Genomic DNA, 25,693 nt, shown 5'->3' with positions numbered 1-25,693 from the left:
AGCAGCTGGGACGATCCACCAACTGTGCTCCTTGTAGCAGGATAGCTGAGGGGTGAGTTTTTATGGCCCCCAGAGGGAATGAAGTGAGATGACCAGGGTTTGAATCCCAGCTCTACCACTTAATTACGGGAAAGTTATCTAACTTGTCTAAGCTCCAAATTCCTCATCTGTAAAACGGAAATTATTCAGGTATTCACCTCAGAAAGTTATGAGAATAAAAAGATTCTAAAATTCTTAACGTTTTGCCTGGCACACAGAAGACCTCAGTAAATACAAACTATTATGATTACAGGTACTTAGAGCTGCCACAAAGTCAGAAGGCACCTGCGTGGATCAGTTAGTTAAGCATCTGCGTTCAACTCAGGTCATAATCCCAGGGTCCTGGGATAGAGTTTTGTGTAGAGCTCCTTGCTCAGTGGAGAATCAGCTCTTCTCCCTCTCCCTCTCCCTCTGCCCCTCCCCTGTGATTGTACTGTTTCTCCCATGCTCTCTCTCCCTCTCTCTCAAAATAATAAAATCTTTAAAGAAGAAGAAGAAGGAGGAGGAGGAGGAGGAGGAGGAGGAGGAGGAGAAGAAGGAGGAGGAGAAGAAGAAGAAGTCTCAGCCCTCAGGGAATTCTGACAGCTGGATAAAATGCTAAAAGGTGAGAGAAAGTCTACACTGTATGTGAAGCTCTATCTTCAGGTTCTTTCTTTCTTGTTCTTTCTTATTCCTTCATTCTTTCTTTCTTTCAGTTTTTATTTATATATTTGACAGAGAAAGACACAGCGAGAGAGGGAACACCAGCAGTGGGAGTGGGACTTCAGGATAATGATCTGAATGGAGACAGATGCTTATCAACTGAGCCACCCAGGCAACCCTCCAGGATCTTGCATTTTGTGATCCCTTTCCCCCTGCTTCTCTGAACAAAGACTCTCTCTGCTGAACTTCCCTCCCAAATGCTTGCTGTAAGAGGAAAGGATAGCATTCCCATTCCTGCCCCCGCCCCAAAGTCACACCACATCCGGTCTTGGCGAGTTTCCCTTAAACAGTTTAGAGTATTTATCTATTTATCTTGTGTACCTCTTAAGGAGGTCAATAATGCTGTAAACAGAGTAGAGCTCCTGGCTCAATCAAGCAAGAATATTGAAAAGGTCATGGCTGTAAAGTACCTCATCACTATAATGCACAGAATATATGAGGCATTAAAATCCCTAATGCCTAGACTTTTGATTAGAATTTATGGATGAGCAGAATGAACTACCTCAGTACATTTTTTATGGCTGAAATTAAAACAAGGGTGGATTCACTTAACCTCTTCCAGCAGCCTTCACTTCACTGAACTGCCTTCAGTGTTCAGAGAATCCTGTCTGTACAGAACCCAATGTATTGGGTAGTAGTTACTGCTTTGGCGCCTTCCCTGAAAAGAGAGAGAAAAAAGGATAGGTGATAATAGAACCAGCTGGTAAGACATCCTTACGCATTCGAGACCAGGCTGATGGTGAAGGGAGTGCTGATGGTTTCTCAAGGACTTTGAGCACCCAGCCCCTGGCGTCCATAATGGTGACCAGCTCAAATGCACGGCCTGTCCTTCCACTGGCCATGCAGCAGGGACAGCTCTCCACAGATTCTGTTCCTCTGCACCACACCAAGCAAAGGTGGTCGTTAACTAAAGATAGTGGCCTCCCAGCCCAGGAAGAGTGGACATAAAGAACATGAAGTCACGTGGATATTTCAGGACAAGAAGAGAGTCCTTACTACCTGAAGGAATTCTGGATGAAGCAGGGAACAGGGCCTGATTTGGAAATAATTCTAGGAAATGTTTTCTATGAAAAATTATGGAGGAAAGAGCTTATTCTGCCGCATAATCTTAACACCAAAGTTATCAGGTGTTAGTTTGTAACCTTTTGAAAACCTTGGATTCTTCTGCCGTGTGAGGCACCGTCAAGGGAAGAGACAGAGGGAACAAGCATTTATTATACACAACATGCCAGACATTAATCCTCACAGCAGCCCTATGGAAGTAGGTATTGTCCCTATTTTACAGATGAGAGAGCTGAGGCTGAGAGAGGTTAAGAAAGTTGAACAAGACCCTAAGATGTTAATTGGCAGAGCTAAGATTCCAATCTCATCTTCCTGGCTCCAAAGTCCATTCCCAATGTCATACACAAAACTGATTGCAACAACTTCCCTGTGGGGATCACAGGCAGCCTTGGGAGCAGCCTTGATTCAAAAGTCACCACCTTTTGATTTGAGTGGCAACCAAAAATCTGTCTTTCTAAACGTGTCTCTCACTAATCTCTGTAATTTCCTATGAGTAGCTGGGTACTTTCGTTCTGGTTTTCTTTTAAAATGCAAATTATCCAGAGAGATGAGACACTTCTTATAAGTAAATCTTTCAGATACCTTTTTCTTTTCTTTTCTCTTTCTTTCTCTCTTTCTTTCTTTTTCTTTTTCTTTCATTCTCTTTCTTCCTTTCAGAGAAAGAGAGAGGGCAGTGCACCTGGGTGGCTCAATCAGTTAAGCATCTGCCTTCGGCTCAGGTCGTGATCCCAGGGTCCTGGGATGGAGGCCTACATCAGGCTCCTTGCTCAGCAGGGAGCCTGCTTCTCCCTCTGCTGCTCTCTCTGCTTGTTCTCTCTCTCTCTCTCTGACAAATAAATAAGTTAAATCTTTGAAAGGGGATGGGGTGGGGAGAAGGGGTGGAGGGGCAGAGGGAGAGGGAGAATCTTAACAGGCTCCACACTCCACACAGAGGCCAAGGAAGGGCTCAGGCGCAGGACCCTGAGATCATGATCTGAGCCAAAATCAAGAGTTGGATACTAACTGGCTGAGCCACCCAAGTGCCCCAGATACTTTATTTTCTCAAGGACAATCTTGATAGAATTAGACCATGGTTCACCTGGGGAGGAAACAGAGGGGTTTACAGAGGAAATGGCAAAAAAGAAACAGTTGGAGGTGTCAAACACATGAATCTATTTCAAAATTTTACCTAAGGCTGACCTCAGTGATCCCTTTTGCTTTTTAGGAAGAGTAAGTTCTCTATTTTAAAATGTACATGCCGATTTCATTGTATTGTTGTAGGACAAGGGCCATGGGTATGTGGAAGACTAAGGGATTTGTATAAACGAATCAATATAAGGAAGGTGTGGTATGGTGCTAGTTCAATCTGTAAATGACTTCATTTTTTGTGACCAAATTCACTCTTCCTAATCCACATGGCTTCATTCTCTTGACCATTTATCAAATGTGAGGAAAAAAATATCTGGACACTAGAAACACTAGAGACCAAGTTATATAGACCAAATTTGTCATCTAACGTAAGGTCTAATATTGCAAACTGAAAGAATTGCCTTCTAGAAAAAGACTGAACACATTTTTTTGTGTGTGTGATTTTCAACATTATTTTCTTGTATTAGAAACATTGTTTCTATCAATCCTTTTTTTTTTTCTTTTAATAATTGCTGTATTAGAATTTACCAGCAGAGGGGAGTAAAGGAACACAAAATACCTTTCAGTTTAGGATACGTGTTGTGCATAAACAGGGTGGCAAAGTCGGCAAACCCATGCCTTTTTATAAGCCAGTGGATCCAGATGAACACATTAAATTTTATGGACATCTCAGTCATTAATAGAGGCAAACAGATCTGTAGGTCATAAAGGCATTATTGACCTTCTTGATTGGCAGTTTAAGAGATGAGAAGAATGGATTTTTTTAGTGCATTTTGGCCAAGTTTGCCAAGTATAAAGTTTTATTTTCCAAGTCTCCTGAAGCTGTAGTGAAATCAACTGTACTATACTCAAATAAAAATTTTTCTTAATTTTGTATGCCTATTTCTGAGTATTCATTTAAAAGGAAATTCCGATGAGATGGATTTCTTAAGACCACTCTATATCATGGTGGATGGAAATATGACTTGTACAAACTGTACCTCAAACACATACAGCCTTTCCTTAGACAAAGAGTGGATGTGGGAACACAATCTGATGCCAGTTTGAAATACACCAGAAGTGCATGAGCACACACACATGCACCCACACAACCTTTGGGAAGCCAGTTATTCACCTTTAGATGAAAGCTAGTTAATGTTCCAAACCCTATTTCCCTGTATTGTGAAAGAAGGAGACTTTGGGGATTAGAATTATGAACCCTTACCTAGACGGAATAGATTGCACGTTCATTGTCAACAACCTGAGATGCCTGGTGAGTGATTCGTGTGCTGCATTAGAGACAAAAAGATACTGAGGAGGCCATTGCAATCAAGCTGAGGAGACCACTGAGAGTGTATTTGGCAATGAGATATCTCTTGTAGGAAACCTGAAGGCCAATCACCAATAAACGAGAATCCCGATATCTAACCAAGGTGCTATTCACCAACTTTCTCCTTCCTTTTCATTCATTCCGTAGTTCTCCTAGAGTGGTGTTAAAAGATAAACTGAGACGTGTTAAATAATTTAAGATTTTACTTGAACAAAAGTCTATTGGAATCCTGCAGTTCCAAACTGGGAGTGGTTAGGTGTGTTTCACCGACAGGCGCTCAGGGAGAGACTTTTAATAAAGAAAAGGTGAAAACAAAGCAAGGAAATTATTGATTGGCTATAGCCTAGTTGGCTGTTTGTGATTGGTTGTTCTTGGGTTTTGACTTTGTAAACTTGCGGCATTTACAGGCTTGGATAAGTTCACTTAGGCTGCCAAGGCATGAGAGCCACTTCGGTCCAACGGTCTCCTTATTTAAATTAACAGTGGTAACTAGAGTTTTGTGCTCTTACCAGGAGTTCTATCTGGTAGGCCAGAGAAGGAAAATGTCAGCTTTAGATTTCACTTCATGAAGCGACCACTCCTCAGTGGTCATTTCATTCTCATTGGCTCTTTATACAGGATCTAGGAGTCATACCGTCCTCTTTGTCTTAACGAACATGCTGTATAGTTGTTAATTACCTGGTTTAACAGGTATGAAGGTCTTATATTCATATGATGTTTTCCAGTCCCAGCATGTCAAGTGTTGGTAGAAAGACTTAATGTATCACCCATGGACCCACGGATGGTTCCAGAATGTGTTGTCATTTGCTAAGATAGGCTTGATTTGTTCCTGGTCTTAGTGAGGGTTTTAGAGCTCAGCTCACCAGGAAATCAAGGAATTCTGGAACTTCTGGGGAAGGGTGAAAAAAATGGAATGTCAGCTAGGCTTCAAAGATAAAGAATACGAGTATTAAAAGGGAAGTAAAAAGGCAATCCATGTAGGAGAAAGCGATTCGTTAGAGCACAGTTCTACACTAGACAGGACCTGATGAGTTATGAGGAATGATGAGTGATAGCAGTTTTCAAGTAGTGGAGACCCCTTAGTCTCCCAGAGTTGAAGGGATGCCCGAGCAAAAAATATGGAGAAAAGAAAAGACACTGTTTTGGGTCTAACACATATACACGGGACTGACTCCATCAGGTTTCTCTCTTTCTCCCTAAATTAATAAATCTAGATGTATTGAATGGCTAAGGATAATGACTGTTTCAGAGTTTGGGAAGTAAATGAGAATATGTATGCAAGCCTCCCAGGCTCCAGTGGGTATCTAACTGATATTAACTTCCTTTCCATTCCCCAGTCATCAAAATCTATCCCTAAAATACCATTCTCCAAGAAAATGGCAGTTGGTAAGCATTAAATGTTATAAATCTCAGAGTGTTCCACAAAGCACATTATCCTTAGGAATTTTAATAATAAATATAAACATAAATAATAAATACTATATTTCTCTCTCACCCTCTTGTGCTCTGTGCCCAAGAAAATAGTCCCTTCAAGCTCATAAAAAAGGTTCACACTTAAATTCTATCAATAATTCGTTAAGGCAAATCTTTTCTATTTTTCTCTAGCAACAGACGCGCGATGCAAATGTACAATGGTTGGGAATGTTTCTAAATGAAATCACTCTAACAACTCAAGCATTTCCCCGGCTTCTGTTCTGGAACACACATAGGTACTATTTTTGTAATGTGGGCTAAATGCCTTAAAATGAATTTCACTGTTAAGGAAACAATTATCCCTTGGTTTGATGGCAAATTTTCCCTTTCATAAGGACCGCCAAGTTTATGGGGGAGAAGGGGAAAGCAAAATGAAGTATGGTGTTACGTTTGCACTTAGAGTAAGGTTATTTTGTGTGTCGGGCCATTTTGATAGATAATGTTAGATAGTGACATGGTCGCTTAGCAACCCTGTCATGGAGAAACCCAGGATTCCTGTTTTACCGGGAAATCATAAGGAGCGATACCTAGGAGAGTCCATCTATTGTTTTTGGTGATTTTTTACAAAATATTTTGTTGGAGTTCAAATGAATCGGATAGGGTTAGAAATTTAGATAGTAGGATTTGTATTGGTGGTGGTGTTCTAATAATGGAGAAAAGATATTGATCGATTTTTAGTCTTGGCTGAGTACTAAAAGACTTGCTCTCAAGTACAACAAGGAGTGATTTCCCCTTACACAGGACAGCTCCATGCCCAGAACAGCTGTTCTTACCTCCTCTTGCCCAGTGCTAACGTCTCCACTTGGACTTTTAAACCTGGCAAATTTTTCACTTCAGGATTCTGTTAAATCAATTTCTCACCCTTCTCTTCCATTTCCAGTTTTTCCTTCCAGCCTAGAAACATACTCATCTCAGAAAAAAGCCAACAAAAAAAGTAAAAACAGAAAACGTGCTTTCAGCTCTCCAGTTACCCTCTCATCCTTTCCCACCCCCCCCCCCACCTTTGTTTAAAAAAATATTTTATTTATTTATTTGACAGACAAGAAATCACAAGTAAGCAGAGAGGCAGGCAGGGAGAGAGAGGAGGAAACAGGCACTCTGCAGAGAGCCTGATGTGGGGCTCAATCCCAGGACCCGGGGATCATGACCTGAGCCAAAGGCAGACACTTCAACCCACTGAGCCATCCAGGCACCCCACCTCCCCTTTTGATAAAAACCTTGAAGAGCATTCCACATTGATGGTTTTCAGCTCCTCACTTCCCTCGAGTCACCGCAGTCTGAATCCTACGGCCTTTAGTCCACTGAGAATGCTCTCGCCACTGTGACGATAATCTGGCTGCCAAATTCACTGGACAGTTTTCAGTCAATCTGTCACTTCTCTGGCCAACCTGAGACCTCTTTCCTTCTGGCTCTTCTGACCTTTCCACAGGTCTCTCTCATCCTGTCAATGCTGGGCTTCCGTGAGTTTTATCCTCAGTCTTCTCCTCCTGTGCTGTGTGGTCTGCTGAGTGAGGTCATTCCCTCCCGTGGGCTTCACTCATTATCTGTGGTGACTTCCAAATCTACATTGTTCTGGCTCAGACCTCATTCTGGAGCTCCAGGCTCATTTCCAGCTACCCTTACAAATAGCTCTCCTTCTGCATCTCCTCGTCTTCCTAGTGCCCGCACCTCAATAGCACCAACAGCCTGCTCGCCCCCACCCTTTTGTCTCATCTCAGTTAGGGCCATCACAAATCAGAAGTCTGAGTATTCCCAGATGCCTTCCCTTCCATTATACGCCACATCAAGCAACTCGTCAGGGCCCATATTCACCTCCTACATTCACGTTCACCAGAGTTCATATTCAACTCAAGTATCTTTTGAATCTGGCCTATACTAACATCCCTATTTCATTCAGCCTGTGTTCAGGACAACTGAAATTTCCCAGTTGTCCTCCTCCTCATCAGTCTTGTCCTCTCCACCTCTTCCTGCACCCATCCATCTCACTTCCCTGATGATGGAATTAACACTTTCTGGAACATGGCATACCAATGCTTCACATTTTGTTCTTGCCTACATGTTAGCATCAACTCTACTATTTGCCTTGTCACACTCCTTTATGCCTTTGTCACACTCCACTGCATATCCTATGCTCTGACCATCTCCAAGAGAAATATCCTGTGGTTTCCTAAATTAAATGTCCTTCCATTCCTTTGTACTTTTAATATGCAAAACCCTGGGCCTCCCCCTTCTGCTTCTCTGCCTTAAGAAATTTATACTTTAAGAATCAACTCAGCCATCACCTTCTTGGGGTTCTCTCACCAGGGAGGACTTAAGTACTCCTTCCTTAGTGCTCTGTCACAATTTATCTGAATGTATTTTTTTTTTTAAGATTTTATTTATTTATTTATTTGACAGAGAGAGAGAGATCACAAGTAGGCAGGCAGGCAGCGAGAGAGGAGGAAGCAGGCTCCCTGCTGAGCAGAGAGTCCGATGCGGGGCTCGATCCCAGGACCCTGAGATCATGACCTGAGCCAAAGGCAGCGGCTTAACCCACTGAGCCACCCAGGCGCCCCTATCTGAATGTATTTTGACATTTATCACTCACATATGTGATGTAAATGTAATGTACTTATAGATGTAAGTATTTACAGATATGTCCTTGATGAAACTGTTAGCTGTCTGATGGCATGCAAGAAGTCTATTTTTAAAAAGTCCTTATATCCCCTTTTCCCTAGCACAATGTAGGTGCTGAGTGAATTCACTCAGAAGACTGAGTGAATGAATGAACAAACATAAATTATTTCAATAGTGAACATTAGAGGACAGGAAAACAGACCCTAGTAGAGATTGTGTAGCCTGTTAGTTAAAAATCAGTAAGATTTGGGGTACCTGGGTGGCTCAGTCAGTTGAACACCTGAGTCTTGATTTTGGTTTAGGTCGTTATCTCAGCATCATGGGATTGATTTCCACATCAGGCTCTACACTCAGCAGAGTCTGCTTGGGATCTCTCTCACCCACCTCTCTCCCTCCCCCGCCACCTCTAAATAAATAAACAAGCAAACAAATAAATAAACAAATAAAATCTTTTTAAAAAAAGAATGAAAAATCATAAGATTCACACCATTAGGATAGCTATCAGATAAACAGAAACTAGCAAGTCTTGGTGAGAATTTGGAGAAATCAGAACCCTTGTACAGTACTGGTGGTACCTCAAAAAGGCTCAACCACTATGGAAAACAGTATGGTGGGTTTTTTTTTTTTTAAAGATTTTATTTATTTATTTGTCAGAGAGAGAGCAAGCGAGAGCGAGCACAGGCAGACAGAGTGGAAGGCAGAGTCAGAGGGAGAAGCAGGCTCCCTGCGGAGCAAGGAGCCTGATGTGGGACTCGATCCCAGGACGCTGGGATCATGACCTGAGCCGAAGGCAGCTGCTTAACCAACTGAGCCACCCAGGTGTCCCGTTTTTTTTTTTTTTTTTTTAATTGAAAATACAACTACCAGCAATCCTAGTTCCGGGTACGTATCCAAAACGATTGAAAGCAGGGTCTTGAAGAAATATCTGCACACCCGTATTTATAGCAGCATTGTTCACAATAGCCAAGAAGTGAAAGCAATGCAAATGTCCATCAACAGAGGAATGGATAAAGAAAACATGACTTACACATACAATGGGGTATTATCCGGCCTTCAGAAAGGAAGGTATTCCCGTCATGATACAACATGGATGAAATTTGAGGACATTATGCTAAGTGAAAGAAGCTAGTAACGAAAAAATAAATATTGTATTATTCCACTCATATGATATATGTGAACCAGTCAGATGTTTAGAAACAGAAAGAAGAGTGGCGATTACCAGGAGCTAAGAAATGGAGAAAAGGGCGTTGTTTAATGGATATAGAGATTCAGTTATGCAAGATGAAAAAGTTCTGAAGATCACTGCAAATATTCTTAACACTACTAACCTGTACGCTTGAAAATAGTTACCAGGGTAAATTTTATGTTTTGTGTTTTGCCATGATAAAAAAAAAATCAATAAAAGCACAATACATAGTATATTTGACATGGTTTAGATACTGTCTGCAGGCCAAGGGCTTGATAGGAAGACATTTATGACTTTTGCTTTCATAGTTCATATCAGGCTGAATGCATTTATATTATTTACCTTGAATGCTTTTCTTTGAAAAAAATTCTATAATACAGATAGCATAATATTTGGATAGAATAATAAAACATAACAACGTGAATTGCCTTGGATGGATTATAATATGGCATGAATAACCAAAAAATTCCATTTCCTTTCTCAGGAAGGGTGCTGTACCCTTTCACCATCTCATCTTTTTTACTCATCTTTGAGTAGCATGTAGTGATTGATAGAGTTCAACATTAACAGACCCAGCAGTAGTTCTGTTGGAGCTTATAGTCTGAACGCTATGACCCAATGCAGACAATTACCTAGAAAGCTTAGACAGTCAACCAAAGGGTGCACATGAAAATATACATACACACATGCACATGAACATGCACACTCGCACAGACACACACCCCACTTGGGGAAGCTCTTGACGCATCCATGAGTCAGGTTCTTGAATAATTAAGTAATATTGAGAAAATACGTATCTCCCTAAGAGGCATATGTTGAGAAAATGTTTCTAAAGAAGAAGGTAAAGCAGGAACTTCAAAATGTCTCTACCCATCTTCATTGACCTAAAAAGGTTGACATGAAATCTACAAAGAGCAATCAGCACTCATCCAAAAAGTGGACCTCCCTTTGAGCTGAGTTTTTGGTCTTTAATGATCCTTTAACAGCAGGAAACATCTCACACGTTCCCTTTAGGGTTTCAGAAATTTCCTTTTTCTGAACCTATGCATTTTTTATCTCTCCCGTGGAAAACATAAACACCAGGGGTAAAATGGAATTCAGGCTTCTTAAATGATTCCCTACTCTAATGTGGCTCATTTTCCATCATTGAACCTCTGGGGTTACTTCAATTTTAAAAAAGAAAACCTGTTAGCCACTGAAATTGAAGTAGCTGATTCAAACTGGCAAAACTGACAAGGAGGGGACCTGTGAAAATTGCCATGTGCTTAGGGTGCAAGGGGAAATCCCTGATATAATACTGCTTTCCTTTCTATGTGCAGCTTGGGGATGCAGCACAAATGCCAGGCCTTGCTTCTCATCCCTCCCAAATCTGTAGGAAGTGCTTCTCTGCTAGTCTGAGCCCTGCCATTTCTGAATTGCCTGGGAGCTATAGAAAAACATCATTAACTCAATCTGTGTTAACCTGAAAAGCTGAAAATAAAAATAGCATCGAGGAGTCCACTTCCGTAGATCCCTGTTATTTTGTATATTGTATTTTTCCTTGAGCTACTGTTGCTTGCTGACCATTTCCTCATTAGAGCTGCTCTTTTCTTTGTCCGGCTTTATTGAGACATAATTGACATATAACATTGTGTAAGGTGTGAACACTGTGATGATTTGATGCTGTCTATACTGCAGAACGATTACCAACACTAAGGTTATTTAACACATCTATCACCTCACATAATTGCTGCGTATGGGGGCGGGCGGTAAAAACACCTAGGATCTACTCTCTTTTCAGCGGTTCTTTTAAAATTTCATTTTGCATCTAGCTCTGCCTGTCAGCAAGTTTACTCGGAAGAAAGAGAAATATCCTCCTTCACTCTGTGCAGAGGCAGGAAATGGAGGGGAGCAAGTCTATGATACTGTGAGATCGCCTCCCTAGCCCCACATATATTTATGCAGATGGCACTACATAAAATTGAATTCCTTTAAAAAGCGGGCTTACTGGGAGAAATCACAAAAGCTAAAATCCTTTAGAAACTCTTTGAAAGAATGTGGAGGAAGAGATGTGAGGCAGTGGAGGGTTTCTAGACTGATGGCATGTGTGGTACAAAGACTTATGATAATATGCTAAATCTTGCTTTTTATTTGCTTCCTTGCTTGCCTCTTTGTGTTTTGGTAGGAGCCTGCCATAGAGCCACTGATATTTGATTCCTTTTCTCCCTTAGCAAATCATCCTGGAAACTATTGCTTGGTCTTCTGATACCAGCTGGAAGAGATTTCTTAAAGATTTTATTTACTTATTTGACAGATAGAGATCACAAGTAGGCTGAGAGGCAGGCAGAAAGAGTGGGGGAAGCAGACTCCCTGCTGAGCAGAGAGCCTGATGTGGGGCTTGATCCCAGGACCCTGGGATCATGACCTGAGCCAAAGGCCAAGGCTTTAACCCACTGAGCCACCCAGGTGCCCCTGGAAGAGATTTCTTGTAGAGAGCCACAGTACCTCAATTTTATCTAAGAATGATGACCGTATAACTTCTCACATAAACCAAGACAGATTTCAAAGTCAAAGTGGTCAGTCGGAAGAATTAATGGACAGTAATTAATCGACAGCTGGTGAAAACCAGGACTGATGGGCAATAATTCACCACTAGGCCCCTGGGTATCATCAGTAATCCAGATCAGGAATTGGCCCACTTCAGTTTCTCAGGGAGCTCGTGGAGGATGCTCTTTCCTTCCAAAGACCCTGCAAGCAAGGGGAAACTGCAAAATCTCTGGGCGATTCTCTTTCTGGTTCACACTAGACTCAGAAAGAAGTCTCTTGTTTTGCTTGTTTGAATGCTTATTAGCAATTGTCTATTACCATCTGCATGAGTGTGCTAGGGCCACCATCACAAAGTACCATGAAGTTGGGGGTATGAACCACAGAAATATATGTTCTCACAGTTCTCAAGGCTGGATGTCCAAGATCAAGGTGTCAGTAGGGTTCGTCTCCTCCAAATCTTCTCTCCTTATTGTGAGATCACGGCTTCCTCACTGCATCCTCACGGGGTCCTTCCTTCAGGCATGGGCAACCCGGGTATCTCTCTTGAGTCCTAATCTCTGTATCCTATAAGGACACCAGTCAGATTGGATTAGGGGCGACGGTAAAGTCCTCATCTTAATTTCCTTGCCTCTTTAAAGGCCTTATCTCCAGAAACAGTCACATCCTGAGGCCTTAGGGTTTAGGGTTTCAACATATGAGTCTTGGGGAGAAACAATTCAGTCCATAATACTGACAGGTCTCTGTCATGTAGTCATTCATGAACCAAGAATTGGACTCACCAGACACCTACTCTGCCAGCACCTTGAACTTGGACTTCCCAGCCTACAGAACTGTAAGAAATAAATGTCAGTGACTATTTTTCTGATATTTTTGTTATAGTAGCCCAAACACACTAAGACAAGATCTGATCATTTGGCAAGTAGCAAATAGGTGGATTTATAGGGAAAATCTGGATGAGGTGCACACAGGACTATGTCAGACCTGAGCCACGTGCTGAGCTATAATAAAATATGAACAGGGAGACTGAAATCACTTCAAAATACTACAGTCAAGTTGCCTGGATATCAAATGCTTACTGAAGTCAGAAAGTCTGTCTGTTTTCATTACAGCCTCGAATGAGGGAGCCCCATGCAAGCCTTCCAGGCTGATGCCTTGATGCCAGCCAGCAGATCAGCACTCATTCTCCTCAGGGGGTGGCGGCTGGGGAGCTCCTGGTGACATTTCATTCTTTCCATGAGAGTGTCAACATGGTTTCCTCTGATACAGAAAAGTGATCTACAGGGATCAGAAATTTGAAAAGAAATAATCCGAAAAGTATTATTTAGCTTTCATGGTTAATAGCATTTATGGGCTGCAGATAATTAGATGTAGGGAGGAAACCATGAAGTCATCAGAACTGGAGGAACTCTGATAGTTTCCAAATTCATCTAGAAAGAACTTCAAGAAGGACTGTGCCAAACCATGACTGAGGAAGGATGGAGGAACCCTTAGGATGAGACCTTATGATCCTAAATGACCAAATGGGAGGGACTGGTGGGTCAGATTGTGTGTTGTTCAACACCAGGGAATTTTCTAATTCTCAGCAGACACTGACTAGGTATCCTATAATTTAACTTAATTCTGACCCTACCTACCTGGAGATACTGTCAGATACCACAGGTTAAGGCCATGGTCCCACAAGGCTGCTCCTACTTCAACTGCCATTTGCAAGGCCAGGTTACTATCTGTGTTTCTTATGCTTACCAGTTTATTATAAAGTATATTATAAAAGATACAGATAAACCGCCAAATGAAGAACTACAGAGGGTGAGGTCTAGAGGGTCCCCAAATGCAGGAATTTCCATTCCCAGGGAACTGGGGTGTGCCACCCACCCCCATGTGGGTGTATTATCCAATGTGGAAGCTCATCAACTCTTGCTGTTCATGAGTTTTTATAGAGCTTCATCTATAGCCCCCCCCTTCTCCTTCCCAGAGGTAGGTGGGTGAGGCCAAAAGTTCTAGCCCCTAATTATTTGCTCTTTCTGGTGCTAGCCCTATATTGAGGTTACAGGGCCCTACCCTAAGTCACTCCATTAACATAAACTCAGGTGGGCTCAAAAGGGGCTCCTTTTAGGGGCGCCTGGGTAGCTCAGTGGGTTAAAGCATTGGCCTTCAGCTCAGGTCATGACCCCAGGGTCCTGGGATTGAGCCCTACATCAGGCTTTCTGCTTGGTGGGGAGCCTGCCCCTCCTCTCTCTCTCTCTCTCTTTCTGCCTGCCTCTCTGCTTACTTGTGATCTCTGTCAAATTAATAAATAAAATCTTTGAAAAAAAGGGGGGGGCTCCTTATAAATGATAGAACGCACAGCTATGGCTGAGGAAATCCCGAGTTTTAGGATATTTGTGCCAGGAACCATGGACAAAGACCAAATATATTTCTTATTACACCACAGTGGGGACAAAAGGGCACATAGTTTTTCATTCAGTTGTGTTTTAAGACAAAACAAAAATAACCAAAACACCTTTCATTCAAATAGGTGAGCAAAGGCATTTGAAGTTTGTGTCATGGACTGAAAAAAACAAAAAAGTCCACAATATACACCTGCTTGGGGACGTAGATATGAAAGATACAAAAATGAGGTATGCCCAAAAGGAATGATCTAGAAATCTCCATTTTGAGGAGAGATCCAGATGTGGCTTTGAATGGAAAAGGAGATTGAGTCGGCAAGGTGGAGTCAGAGCCGAAAGGAGAAAACAGGCAGAGCGAGGAAACGGACCAAAGTTTGTCTCTGGTGCGTCTCAACAGATTGACTAGGATAAGCGTCTGAGGGTCGGGGAAACTCAAGGAATGGGCAGGGAGTAGACACCCAGGCCTCAGCACAGAAGGACAAGTTCCACATTGCCAGTCTAAGAGTTGTCAGATGGCTGATCAAAGTAGCTGCCTTTTTCTCAGCTCTCGATTAGCTCTCCCCCAGTCTGGGTGGACAAGGCTTCTGTGAGCTGGCTGGCATCTCCCAGCCTGCACCAAGCTTCAGCGGGATCCAGCTTCTGCGGCCTCAGTGCCTCTCTGTTGCCCAAGTGTGATTCACTCCGCCTAACGGTCCTCACCCTCCCGACCCACCTGCAACACCCACATCGGGCTCTCTCCTCAGCAGGGATCCTGCTTCTCCTTCTCCCATTACCTCCCAACCTCATTTGTGTCCCTTCTCTCACTGTCTCTCTATCAAATAAATACATAAATCTAAAAAAAAAAAAAAAAAAACAACCCAGTGATTTCCTTATAATAAGAAATTATACTCAGGACATTTTAGGTAGTGTGCATTTCTTCTTTTTTCTTTCTTTCTTTTTTTTAAGATTTTATTTTTAAAATAAGTGCTACACCCAGCATGGGGCTTGCACTCTCCACCCTGAGGTCAAGACCCTGAGATCAAGAATAGCATGCTTCACCGACTGAGCCAGCCAGGGGCCCCTCAAGGGGAGCGGATTTCAAAGTTGTCTATCAATCACCGCTGAATCCAACCCCACCCTTCCACCCCCACTGACTCCAGAACTGAAATAATTTTGAGACCCCAAGCGTATGTCAGTTCAAAATCTGTTATACAAGAATAGAAGGAAGTTACAAACTATTGACAACTTGTGATTTATTAAAAAAAGACTTGCTTTCCATTTTCTTTGTTCAAGTAAAAAGAGAAAGATCTCTGGCATATAAACAAGCATATCAACAGGAAAGGCCTTGATCTCCTTTTTTCCTATTAGGGAAGAGGCACTTGACTTCTAGCTTCTCTTCACCTTAGCTCTTTAGCCCCTGAAGATTTGTTATTTCCAACATGACACCAAGTATCTCCTTAGCAACCATCTCAAATAGGGTCAGATTTATCTTTCCTGATGAGGATTACTACTTCTTTCCTTAAAAAAAGAAAAAAGCATTTTAAAAAAGATTTTATTTATTTATTTGACAGAGAGCACAAGTAGGCAGAGAGATAGGCAGAGAGAAAAGAGGAAGCAGGCTCCCTGCTGAGCAGAAAGCCTGATGTGGGGCTTGATCCCAGGACCCTGAGATCATGACCTGAGCCAAAGGCAGAGGCTTTAACCCACTCAGCCACCCAGGCACCCCGAAAAAAGCATTTTTTAATAGTTATAAACCCAAGTCTAACAGAACATGATTTTTTTTTTAAGATTTTATTTATTTATTTGACAGAGAGAGATCACAAGTAGTCAGAGAGGCAGGCAGAGAGAGAGAGGAGGAAGCAGGCTCCCTGCTGAGCAGAGAGCCCAATGTGGGACTCCATCCCAGGACCCTGAGATCATGACCTGAGCCGAAGGCAGCGGCTTAACCCACTGAGCCACCCAGGCGCCCCAGAACATGATTTTTAAAGCAAACAAAAGTAAAATGTAATTTTACAACAGAAGCCCCTCTAATTGGAAGTCTATACCATAGAGTGTATAACTGGTCTAACAACGAAGTCAGCTATGAAATAGCTATGAAATGACCAAAAAGTCAGCTATGAGGAAGAGTACACAATGAAAGAAAAGCAAGAGGCCTCAGCTCCTGGTCCCTGAATTATCTAGAAAGCTGAGCCTTATCATTAATGGGAGATTTTAGTGTTTCTTCTGGAAGGAAAATGAAGATATTACATCCTCTTGTTGCATTTTGGGTCGCCGTGAATGCAAGCTCTTTCAAAGGGCTGACGTTTTATACCCTAAAGGGCAGAACAAGGTTTTACAGCTGTGGGATCAGAGAAGGGCTGGGTGTTCTGTCTTCCAATTCATTACCACACATCATCTATGGCTTTTGGGTAATTGAGCAAATAATGCCCTTGACAGCCATTCTCCCTCTTCAACGCCAAGGCAAGGTAATTAATTAAGGCCAGAAGGGGATTGTTAACGGCTGTTAATGAACCACAATTGAGGGAATTACCTAGGAGAGCACTCTTGGTGTCTATAAAAGTACATGAACAAGAGTAGTTTGGGTATCGAACGTTCCCAACCCTTACCGTTGCTTTTCATCACGGAAGGGCACATTAAAGATGAAATGACTGGGGAATTTCCAGGACATAGCCCCGCCTGATTACACTTGTATAACTTTGAGTGGCTATTTATTCTCAAACCCCATCATCTCCAGAGAAACTTTTCTAAGACACACACCTAATATGGAGCACGCATTAAAATATAATGACTTGGACAACCAACGGTTTAGACAGTATTTGTTCAATGGTTTGTGATATAGTTTGAGTGTCTCACAAACATCCTGAAACAGGAGGTGAGGGACCTTCTGCCCTAAAGAAGTCATTACCTCAATGGGGCCACATGAGGGAAACAAGAAACAACTGGAGACCAATATACCCTGATAATACATAATTGTGAAAATGAGGAAACCTCACTTAAAATGGAGCTGGAAAGCACTGAAGGGGGGTGGCTCATGCTCTTACATTCCTCTCAGCTTCCAGAAGCAGCAAGAAGAAGGAAGAAAATTCTTATCTTGAAAAGGGTGAACACTTTTCACATAGGAATTTAATTTCCTGCTTTTGAGAAAAAGAAGGCAGGGCCCCTGGCTGGCTCAGTCAGTAGAACATGTGACACTTGTTCTCAAGGTCATGAATTTGAGCCCCATGTTGGGTGTACAGATTATGTAAATAAGTAAACAATTTTATAGAGAAAGAAAGAAACATTGCACTAAGACCCACTTGTGGCCAATGAGAAACCACCCCAACCTCAAACTGTCCTCTAAAAAACTTTTGTTTAGGGCACTTGGGTGGCTCAGTCATTTAAATGTCTGCCTTCAGCTCAGGGATCATGACTTGACTCCATTGAGTCCCATGTCAAGCACCCTGCTCATCAGAGAGTCTGCTTCTCCCTCTCCCCTGACCCTGCACTCGGGCTCTCTCTCACTCTCTCAAATAAATACAATCTTCAAAAAAATTTAAAAACTTTTGTTCACAACAACCCTCTCCCATTCTCTCACAAAACCGAATAAAAGCTGACCTTCCCTTTGTCTCCTCAGACTTGCATATAGTGTACTATAGCTTGCATGTCCTCCCTCGCAATTTCTCAACTATTCTGGAATGGACACATTTCACCGGAAAATAACTGACTGTTTTGGTTTTAGTTGACATAATTGCTGAACTGCATGGCATTGGCCCCGAGTACTAAAGAAGTTCAGAGAAGTGAGAGACAGCTGTGTGGGTGGGGTGAGCAGAGCAGGTTGAGAAGGAGAGGTGGAATCCAAACTGGCAAAGAGGAGCAGGGGGCAAGTAGGAGAGAAGCAGGGCGAGGATGGCCTGCAAGAGAGTCCTGTCTCCCTAGAAAAGAATTTTATGCCAATACATACAATACATACGTACAATTCATACAGGATAATCCTTCCTTCTTCATTGTCCTTTTCCCCTTCTCCTTTTTGCCGAGATGTAAGAGATGATTTGAGGTTACCGAGTATCACTGCATCTCCTCCCAACACACACACACACACACACACACACACACACACACACGAGGAGATAGGCAGAATGCCCCACACCGCACATAGTTCTTCAGTGACAGAACATGGAACTACGCTCAAACAAATTAGATCACCTAATTGTGAGTCTTGGCATCTTTCTTTCTTTTTAAAAGATTTTATTTATTTATTTGACAGACAGAGATCACAAGTAGGCAGAGAGGCAGGCAGAGAGAGGGGAGGAAGCAGGCTCCCTGCCAAGCAGCGAGTCCGAAGTGGGGCTCGATCCCAGGACCCTGGGACCATGACCTGAGCCAAAGGCAGAGGCTTAACTCACTGAGCCACCCAGGTGCCCTCAGAGATGTCCGTTGAATCATTGTCTTGGGGGCAATCCTGTTGCTTAAGGGGGTAGTTTCCATCCTAGCACTGGATGTTTTGCCCACAGAGCAAGAATGCTTTGCCCACAGGGTCTTTTGCCTGAGTTAAGAGATAAGGAGAAAAGAGGGACTTAATCAATTATAAAGTTTGAGGTCAACACAGAGGGTGTTGAAGTCCTCTTTCAAGGCAACTATGTTGTTAGGGTATACGTACTTATTGTTTGAATCGAAGCATTTATTAGATGGAATAGATAGGTATTTCTTTTGGTTTGGGGACACAGGAAGTTTACTGATTTCTTAAGGGTGCTGTGAAAGAAAGTTTGGGAACCTCTGTGTAAGTGTTATGAAACAGTCTTCTGGGTTGACATATTAGCATAATAAATATTAGTGTTTAATATATCAAAATAACTTTGATAATTATTAAAGATAAAAAGTAAAAATTTTTGGAAATGCATCTCTAGTCAGTGTCCCTCCTCCACATTAACCATATACCTGTGGATGAATGGTATTATGTACCCATTGATGAATATTACAAATGAATATAAAATTATATTCCTATTGTTAACCCTAAAAGTAAAAGACCTAGTTATTTTGCCAGTGAGATGAGTTTATTCAGGAATAACACAGGAATTGTAATTCAGGACATGCAAGCTATGGCAAGCCGCAGGCAGGTCCCAAAGTCAAAGGAGAGGAACTTGATAAAGAGCTTTGTAGAGGAAAAAAAGTTGGGAGGGGCTGAGACCAGAGTTCAGATGGTGCTGGCTTCCCATTGGCTAAGTTGGTGAGTTGTGTTTTTTTTGTTGTTGTTGTTGTTTTGTTTTTTGTTTTTAGAGGGAGATAGAGAGCACTTGTGCAGTGGGGAGGGACAGAAGAAGAGGGAAAGAGACCATCTTAAGCAGACTCCATGCAAGGCACAAGGCTTGATCTCATGATGTGGAGATCACAACAAGTGCCAAAACCAAGAGTTGGATGCTTAACTGACTGAGCCACCCAGATGCCCCACCCCACCCCACCCCACCCCACCCCACCCCACTCCATTTTAAAAAGGGTTCCTTTATTTAGCTCCACACTATTTCTCTTTTAATAGGTGTAAGCAGTGGATAATCTTGTTTGCACAACTACCTGAGAAGTTTTATTGTACCAGTGCTACTGAATTATATGCCAACAGTCATGTCGTGCTCAAGCATCAACAACGATCTTGAATGATCCATCAGCTCTACTAGTGTTTTGTCAAAAGCAAAGCTGGAAACCTTTTAATTCTAAAAGAACAGGCTCTGCAGTCATTAGAGTGATCTACTTTCTCAGTTCCAGATTTTCCAAGTGTGCCCTCGCTTGTACCCTAGAGGTTTCTAACCTGGGGTAATGCACCTTATCAGCCTGTGGGAAGGATAAGAGGTGCAAATGAGAAGAAGGGCTAGTGTGGAAGGGAGGTGAGAGGGAGAGGCTGCCAGGCTAGTACTGGTAAGCTCACAAGAAGATCCGTGTTAGGCAAGTATGCATGGAGGGTGAAGACCTGGAAATCGGTCCCCTCAAAACTGACTGTACTTACATCAATCTTGGAAAGCCTCTGCATATACCTAAGAGCGCTGAGATCCCAGTGTGAAGACCACTGCCGACCTGAGGGAAGAGTTTTACTCCAGGATATGGACACCATGGCATCCTTGGACACACCTGTATGGGCTATGGAGTGAAGGAGCAAACATTTTGGGATCACTCCTTCCTTTTCTTTCTCTTCCCCGGGTTGCAGATAAATATTGCCTCTGAAGTCAGACTGTAAGGTATAAGTTTTTAGTTTCCCCACTTACCAGTTTTCTAAATGTGTACAAGTGATTTAACTGTGTGCTTTGGTCTACTAATGTGTGAAGTGTTGGTTAGTACAATATTTAGCTTATAAGATGGATGTTAGAATTAACGGAATCCAAGCACATAAAGCTGATGCAGGCTGGCTGGGACCAAGGACCCAGTGAGGGCCCCTCAGGATCAGCCAAGAGGGTTCTTGGCTTCACACAGTATGAAAATCAAATGTGAGCTGAGAGGAAGTGAAAGCAGAGTTTATTAAAGACACAGAGCGTAGATATGGACAGACCATCCAGGATACTCAGAAAGGAAAGGAGAATGAGTCTCATCTTTGCTAGGGGTCTGGGGTATTTATTAAGGATGGTGGGTCTGATGCAGCGTCTCCTCAATAATCCAGGAACAAAGACGCATGTTTACCAGTCTTTCTTAAGTCACTTATGCCCAGGAGCAGGGGCCTTGATGTGTCAGTGGTCTTGGAAAACTTTTATGAAGACCTTCCCTGTCAGGCCTTAGATGGTATCTATTGTGCTGGAAGACTCCAAAGAAATGGTTCAGTCTTGAACTTTATGAGGAGGACATATATTACCTGTTTTATAAGGTACGCATAAGGCAGGGGCATAAGTCCTGGCCAGAACAGAAGCAGGGAAAGAGACAGTTCTTCATGGGCTCCCTTTAGATTCAACTGTCTCAGAGTTCTCAAGAATACCGCCTGGCATATGACAAGGACTCCGTTAAGGTACACGATTACAGAGGTTCCACTGTGCTCCGTTAGGGGGAATCCTGCCCTCCCTCCTGGGAGGCCTAGCAGGACCAGGGTGGGGTTCAGGAAAAAGGAAGCCTTTGTGGCCAGTTCCTAAAGAGAAATTCTACTCCTGAGGCTCAGGAGTAAGGAGATTAAGAGAACAGACCCACAATAGACTCAGAGGAAAGGAGTGAAAGAACCAGCCACTGGAATTTTCTTCTGTTCTAGACAAAAAGAGCCTTCCTGAGTTCCCACGAATTTGGAGGCAAGTTGCTGATCTATAACAAACAGTGGGCTTGTGCTGGACACTCCAAGGGAACTGGGAGGTTCCATCGGGCCCCTCAGTTAGGCTGACGAGACTGGAACTCGGACTGTGGCTTAATGCTTCTTCCCTTTCGTTCTCTGCCATTAAGCAGATTTATATTCCGGTATCATTCTGCGTTTCCTTACTTACTCAACAAAGCAAACTCTTCTGGTTTTGTTTCTTTTTTTTTCTTAGAACCCTGCTTTTGGCTTCTGCCTAGTTCATACTACATTGCAAAAGATACAAGTTTGCATTTGTCTGATATGCTGGAGCTAGGCATTGGGGAATACAGGAGGGATCTTCAGTGCCAGAAGGTGAGTTAAGCTGAGGAATCTACGAAATGAGATGTCTTGAGATGCCGAGGCTTCCCAAGGAGAAGGATTTGTGAAGACAAACATCTCTGAATTGGGGCAAAGATTGTATTGATAGACTGACTCTTCCTCATTTGCTAGTTCCCCTGCTGCTTTGCTTGGTCAATAAGGCAGGTGGGGTGATGGAAAGAGTGCACACTGGGAAGGAATCAGGGTTTTTGCAATCAGAGGCCTTTTGCAGAGGTCTTTCTTAGGTTAAGGGTAAAAAAAATCCTCCTGTAATTTTAACACATGGATTCTTATTCTGACCTTTGGAGCCACACAATCTGCTCTGTCCCGCACGCGCCGGCTTGCCCAGCATGGCAGCCAGCTATCACCACCCCCCACATAGGCAATGTCTCCTCACTGGCCCCAGGGAAGTTCTGGGAATATTTTCTTGGGCTCAGTCAGGCCTTGTGGGAAAGGCACCAAACCCATGCTGGAGTTTGTCTGTCCACGGGGATGGAGGCCCTGTTTATTCCATCCATGATACAGCTGAAAGATATTTCAAAATTCTTTTTTAAAAAGTCAACTTGTGCTCTAGGGTTTTTCTAACCTGACTGAAAAACCAAACGCTTCTCTGTTGCCTCCAATCACGATTAGGCTTCAATCCACTCATCTCAGCAGGTGCCATGATGGAATGGTCTGGTATTCACCTTCCTTTTTTTTTTTTGTTAAGATTTTATTTATTTATTTGACAGAGAGAGATCACAAGTAGGCAGAGAGGCAGGCAGAGAGAGAGAGAGGAGGAAGCAGGCTCCCTGCTGAGCAGAGTGTCCGATGCGGGACTCGATTCCAGGACCCTGAGATCATGACCTGAGCCGAAGGCAGCGGCTTAACCCACTGAGCCACCCAGGTGCCCGGTATTCACCTTCCTTACCCTGAGCCCCCTATGTAGGCAGCAGCTACTGTGCCCTTGGGCTTCTTGCTTGAGTCTGTCATCAGGGCTGCTCTGGAAGTGCTGACTGTCCTGTGCTCCAAGAAAAGGGGGGTCAGGCTGAGGTATGCATGTGAACTCAACCCCCTGGGATTTTCCCTTCACCAGCACCCACATGGGGAATGCTTGCCACAGATCTTGCCGGTTCCGACTGCTAGAAGTCTACTTACAGCAGGCATGTGCATTAGGCTAGAGGGTTCCCGAAGCAATCTGTCCCATGTCCCAGGGACCACTTTCTAGTGTTTTCTCAGGATAAGGATCATTTATTGAAAGCTTCCTAGGGCTTGGCACTGTGCTAAAGATTTCTTTAACTCACACAGTGAGTTATGCTCATTGAACCTACGCTATAGGCTTTATTATGACACCCATTTGGAAGCTTAGTGAGCTAAAGCAACTTGTCCAGTTAGTAGCAGAGCCAGAGAGGCCACCATGCTATCCCAGGAAGTGTCATCTAGTCAGTTCTATATGCTAGTTAGCCTTTTGTGCAAAGAGACAGAAAAGTCAGAGGATGAGGGCACTGTACAAACCCCCATTCACAAGATAGAATGTGACTGACAGACGAATTCTTGAAGATTCTGTAGCAAGGAGCCTGCTTTTCCCTCTGTCTGCCTCTCCCCCTGCTTCTGTTTTCTTTCTCTCTTTCTCTCTGACAAATAAATACAATCTTGGGATGCCTGGGTCGCTCTGTCAGTTAAGCATCTGAAATGAAGATTCTGGAGGGGTGTCATTGCAACAAGATCTATAGTATCAGAAAAGTCCTCAGGCTTCAGAGGACCCTTTATTTCCTTTTAGGATCATCTCACGGAATATGATTCTTGGATGCCAGGCACACATGTCCAAGGAAGTCACCTATGACCTTTTTTTTTTTTTTCTCCTCACCTTCCTTTTTTAAATATAGAAGATAGAATTATTGTAGGTGAACATTTTTGCTTTACCTTTGGGGAGGGAATGGAAAGAGTGGAAAGAGGGACAGAGAATGATAGGGAGCATCACAGACTGATCTGTGAAAAAGGAAAACTAAAATCATCACCTCCATCACACACGCACAAATCCCCCGAAGTCATGAGCATCTTGGCTATAAGAGTACAGCAAACACAGCGTCCAGAACCCAGCTCCATTTAAGAATGTAACACTATGGTATGCAGACTAATTTTAAAAATCATCTCTTAATATGATCTCCCTGATATGAGGAAATGGAGATGCAATGTGGGGGGGTTGGGGGGTAGGAGAAGAATCAATGAAACAAGATAGGATCGGGAGGGAGACAAACCATAAGAGACTCTTAATGTCACAAAACAAACTGAGGGTTGCTGGGGGGAGGAGGGTTGGGAGAAGGGGGTGGGGTTATGGACATTGGGGAGGGTATGTGCTATGGTGAGTGCTGTGAAGTGCGTAAACCTGGCGATTCACAGACCTGTACCCCTGGGGCTAATAATACATTATATGTTTATAAAAAAATTTTTTTATTTATAAAAACCATTATCTCTTAGTTACTAATTTGAAGGCGGTGTCATCGTACATATGACTGAATTTCTATGAACCTTGGTTTCCTCATCTATAATATGCAGAGCACAGTATCCATCTCATAGGGTTGTTGTAAAGATTAAAAGGAGTAATGTTTCTAAAGTGACTAGTTTGGTGCTCTGTCCCATCATTAACACCTTCTTTCTCTTTCCTTCTTTAAGCTTATTTTAATGCACACACAATCTAGAACGTTATCAGTAAAATTTAACCTTCATAAAAGCCCATACGTGAAAGGAACAAAAGAAAATGCTTATATTTATCTGTTATTCATTTTGAAAATTTAAGTTTCTAGAAATATATGCATATATACGTATAAGAGAAAAACAAATATATACATATATATGCAGTGCTTATTCACTAACAACTCAGCACAATTCATTCTGAGTTCCTGATCTCAAGTTTCAGAGGGCAGGAAGTAGTATTATTAAAGGGTAATATTACAGAATATATGAGGAAACCTAAAGTAATTTGATTATTTGGCCAAGGAAAGAAGGCTAAGAGGGACCAGAGTACAGACAAGAATATTGTCACTTGATTAGATGAGGTGTAAGGGGGGCTGTGTGGGATGAAGGACACAGGCTCTGGAGTCAGGCCAGGTTCCAACCCTGCTTCTGCCACTTTCCAGGCATCTGACATTGAGTAAGTTACCTAAGCCCTTTGAACTTCATTTTTTAATAAAAATAACCTCTATGTTGCAACGTTGGTGGGGGAATTAAATGAGGTGGTGTACATAAGGGTTTAGCATAGCAGCAGCCCATACAAGGCTCTCAGTAATGCTATAGGAAGGTGATGATGAGTACTGCCATACTGTGTGGGGAAGACAACCACGTTCATGGCAAAAATATACCACAGACATCAGTAGACCAATGCTCTTAGCTATGTGATTTGGGACCAGCTTCATCTTCCTACACATCAGTCTCCAGCAGATGTGCCTTTCTGGTTTATTTCAGTTTTCATAAATTCACAGGAAATAATGTGGGGGAATCTTCTAGAAAAATATAAGGTGGGTCACAAATGGCAGAGATTAATATGAACGATGATGGGCCACTGTCGTTCTTGAGGCACGAAGTCTAAGTATTCTAGGGTTTCATCTTTGAATGAAAGCCAGAAGATGCTGTATTAGTCTTTTCTGTATAGAACTCAGCCTTCTCTCCTCACAGTTAGAATAGAAATACCTAGTCTTCAGAGGTGAGATGTGCAGGTCACAGAG

The 25,693-nt window shown here is 42.7% G+C and overlaps 1 long non-coding RNA gene across 5 annotated transcripts in view; it reads left to right on the top strand.

Annotated features, from left to right (window-relative positions):
* LOC309868153 overlaps positions 1–25,693 on the top strand; it is a 69,240-nt gene that overhangs the window by 6,422 nt on the left and 37,125 nt on the right. Inside the window, exon 3 of one of the 5 annotated variants that reach the window (XR_014313535.1) lies at positions 19,917–20,691. The exons of 3 other annotated variants lie outside the window; for them this stretch is intronic. This is a non-coding gene — a long non-coding RNA (uncharacterized lncRNA). Of the gene's footprint in view, positions 1–13,150; positions 14,066–19,916; positions 20,692–25,693 lie in introns of those variants that run through there. One more of the 5 variants, XR_014313536.1, reaches the window with a different exon arrangement.

The sequence above is a fragment of the Mustela nivalis genome (genome assembly GCF_964662115.1).
Source record: "Mustela nivalis genome assembly, chromosome: 6".
Taxonomy (NCBI): Eukaryota; Metazoa; Chordata; class Mammalia; order Carnivora; family Mustelidae; genus Mustela; species Mustela nivalis.
The sequence above is the reverse complement of the archived record's forward strand: the minus strand, read 5'-3'. Positions and strand labels throughout refer to the sequence as shown.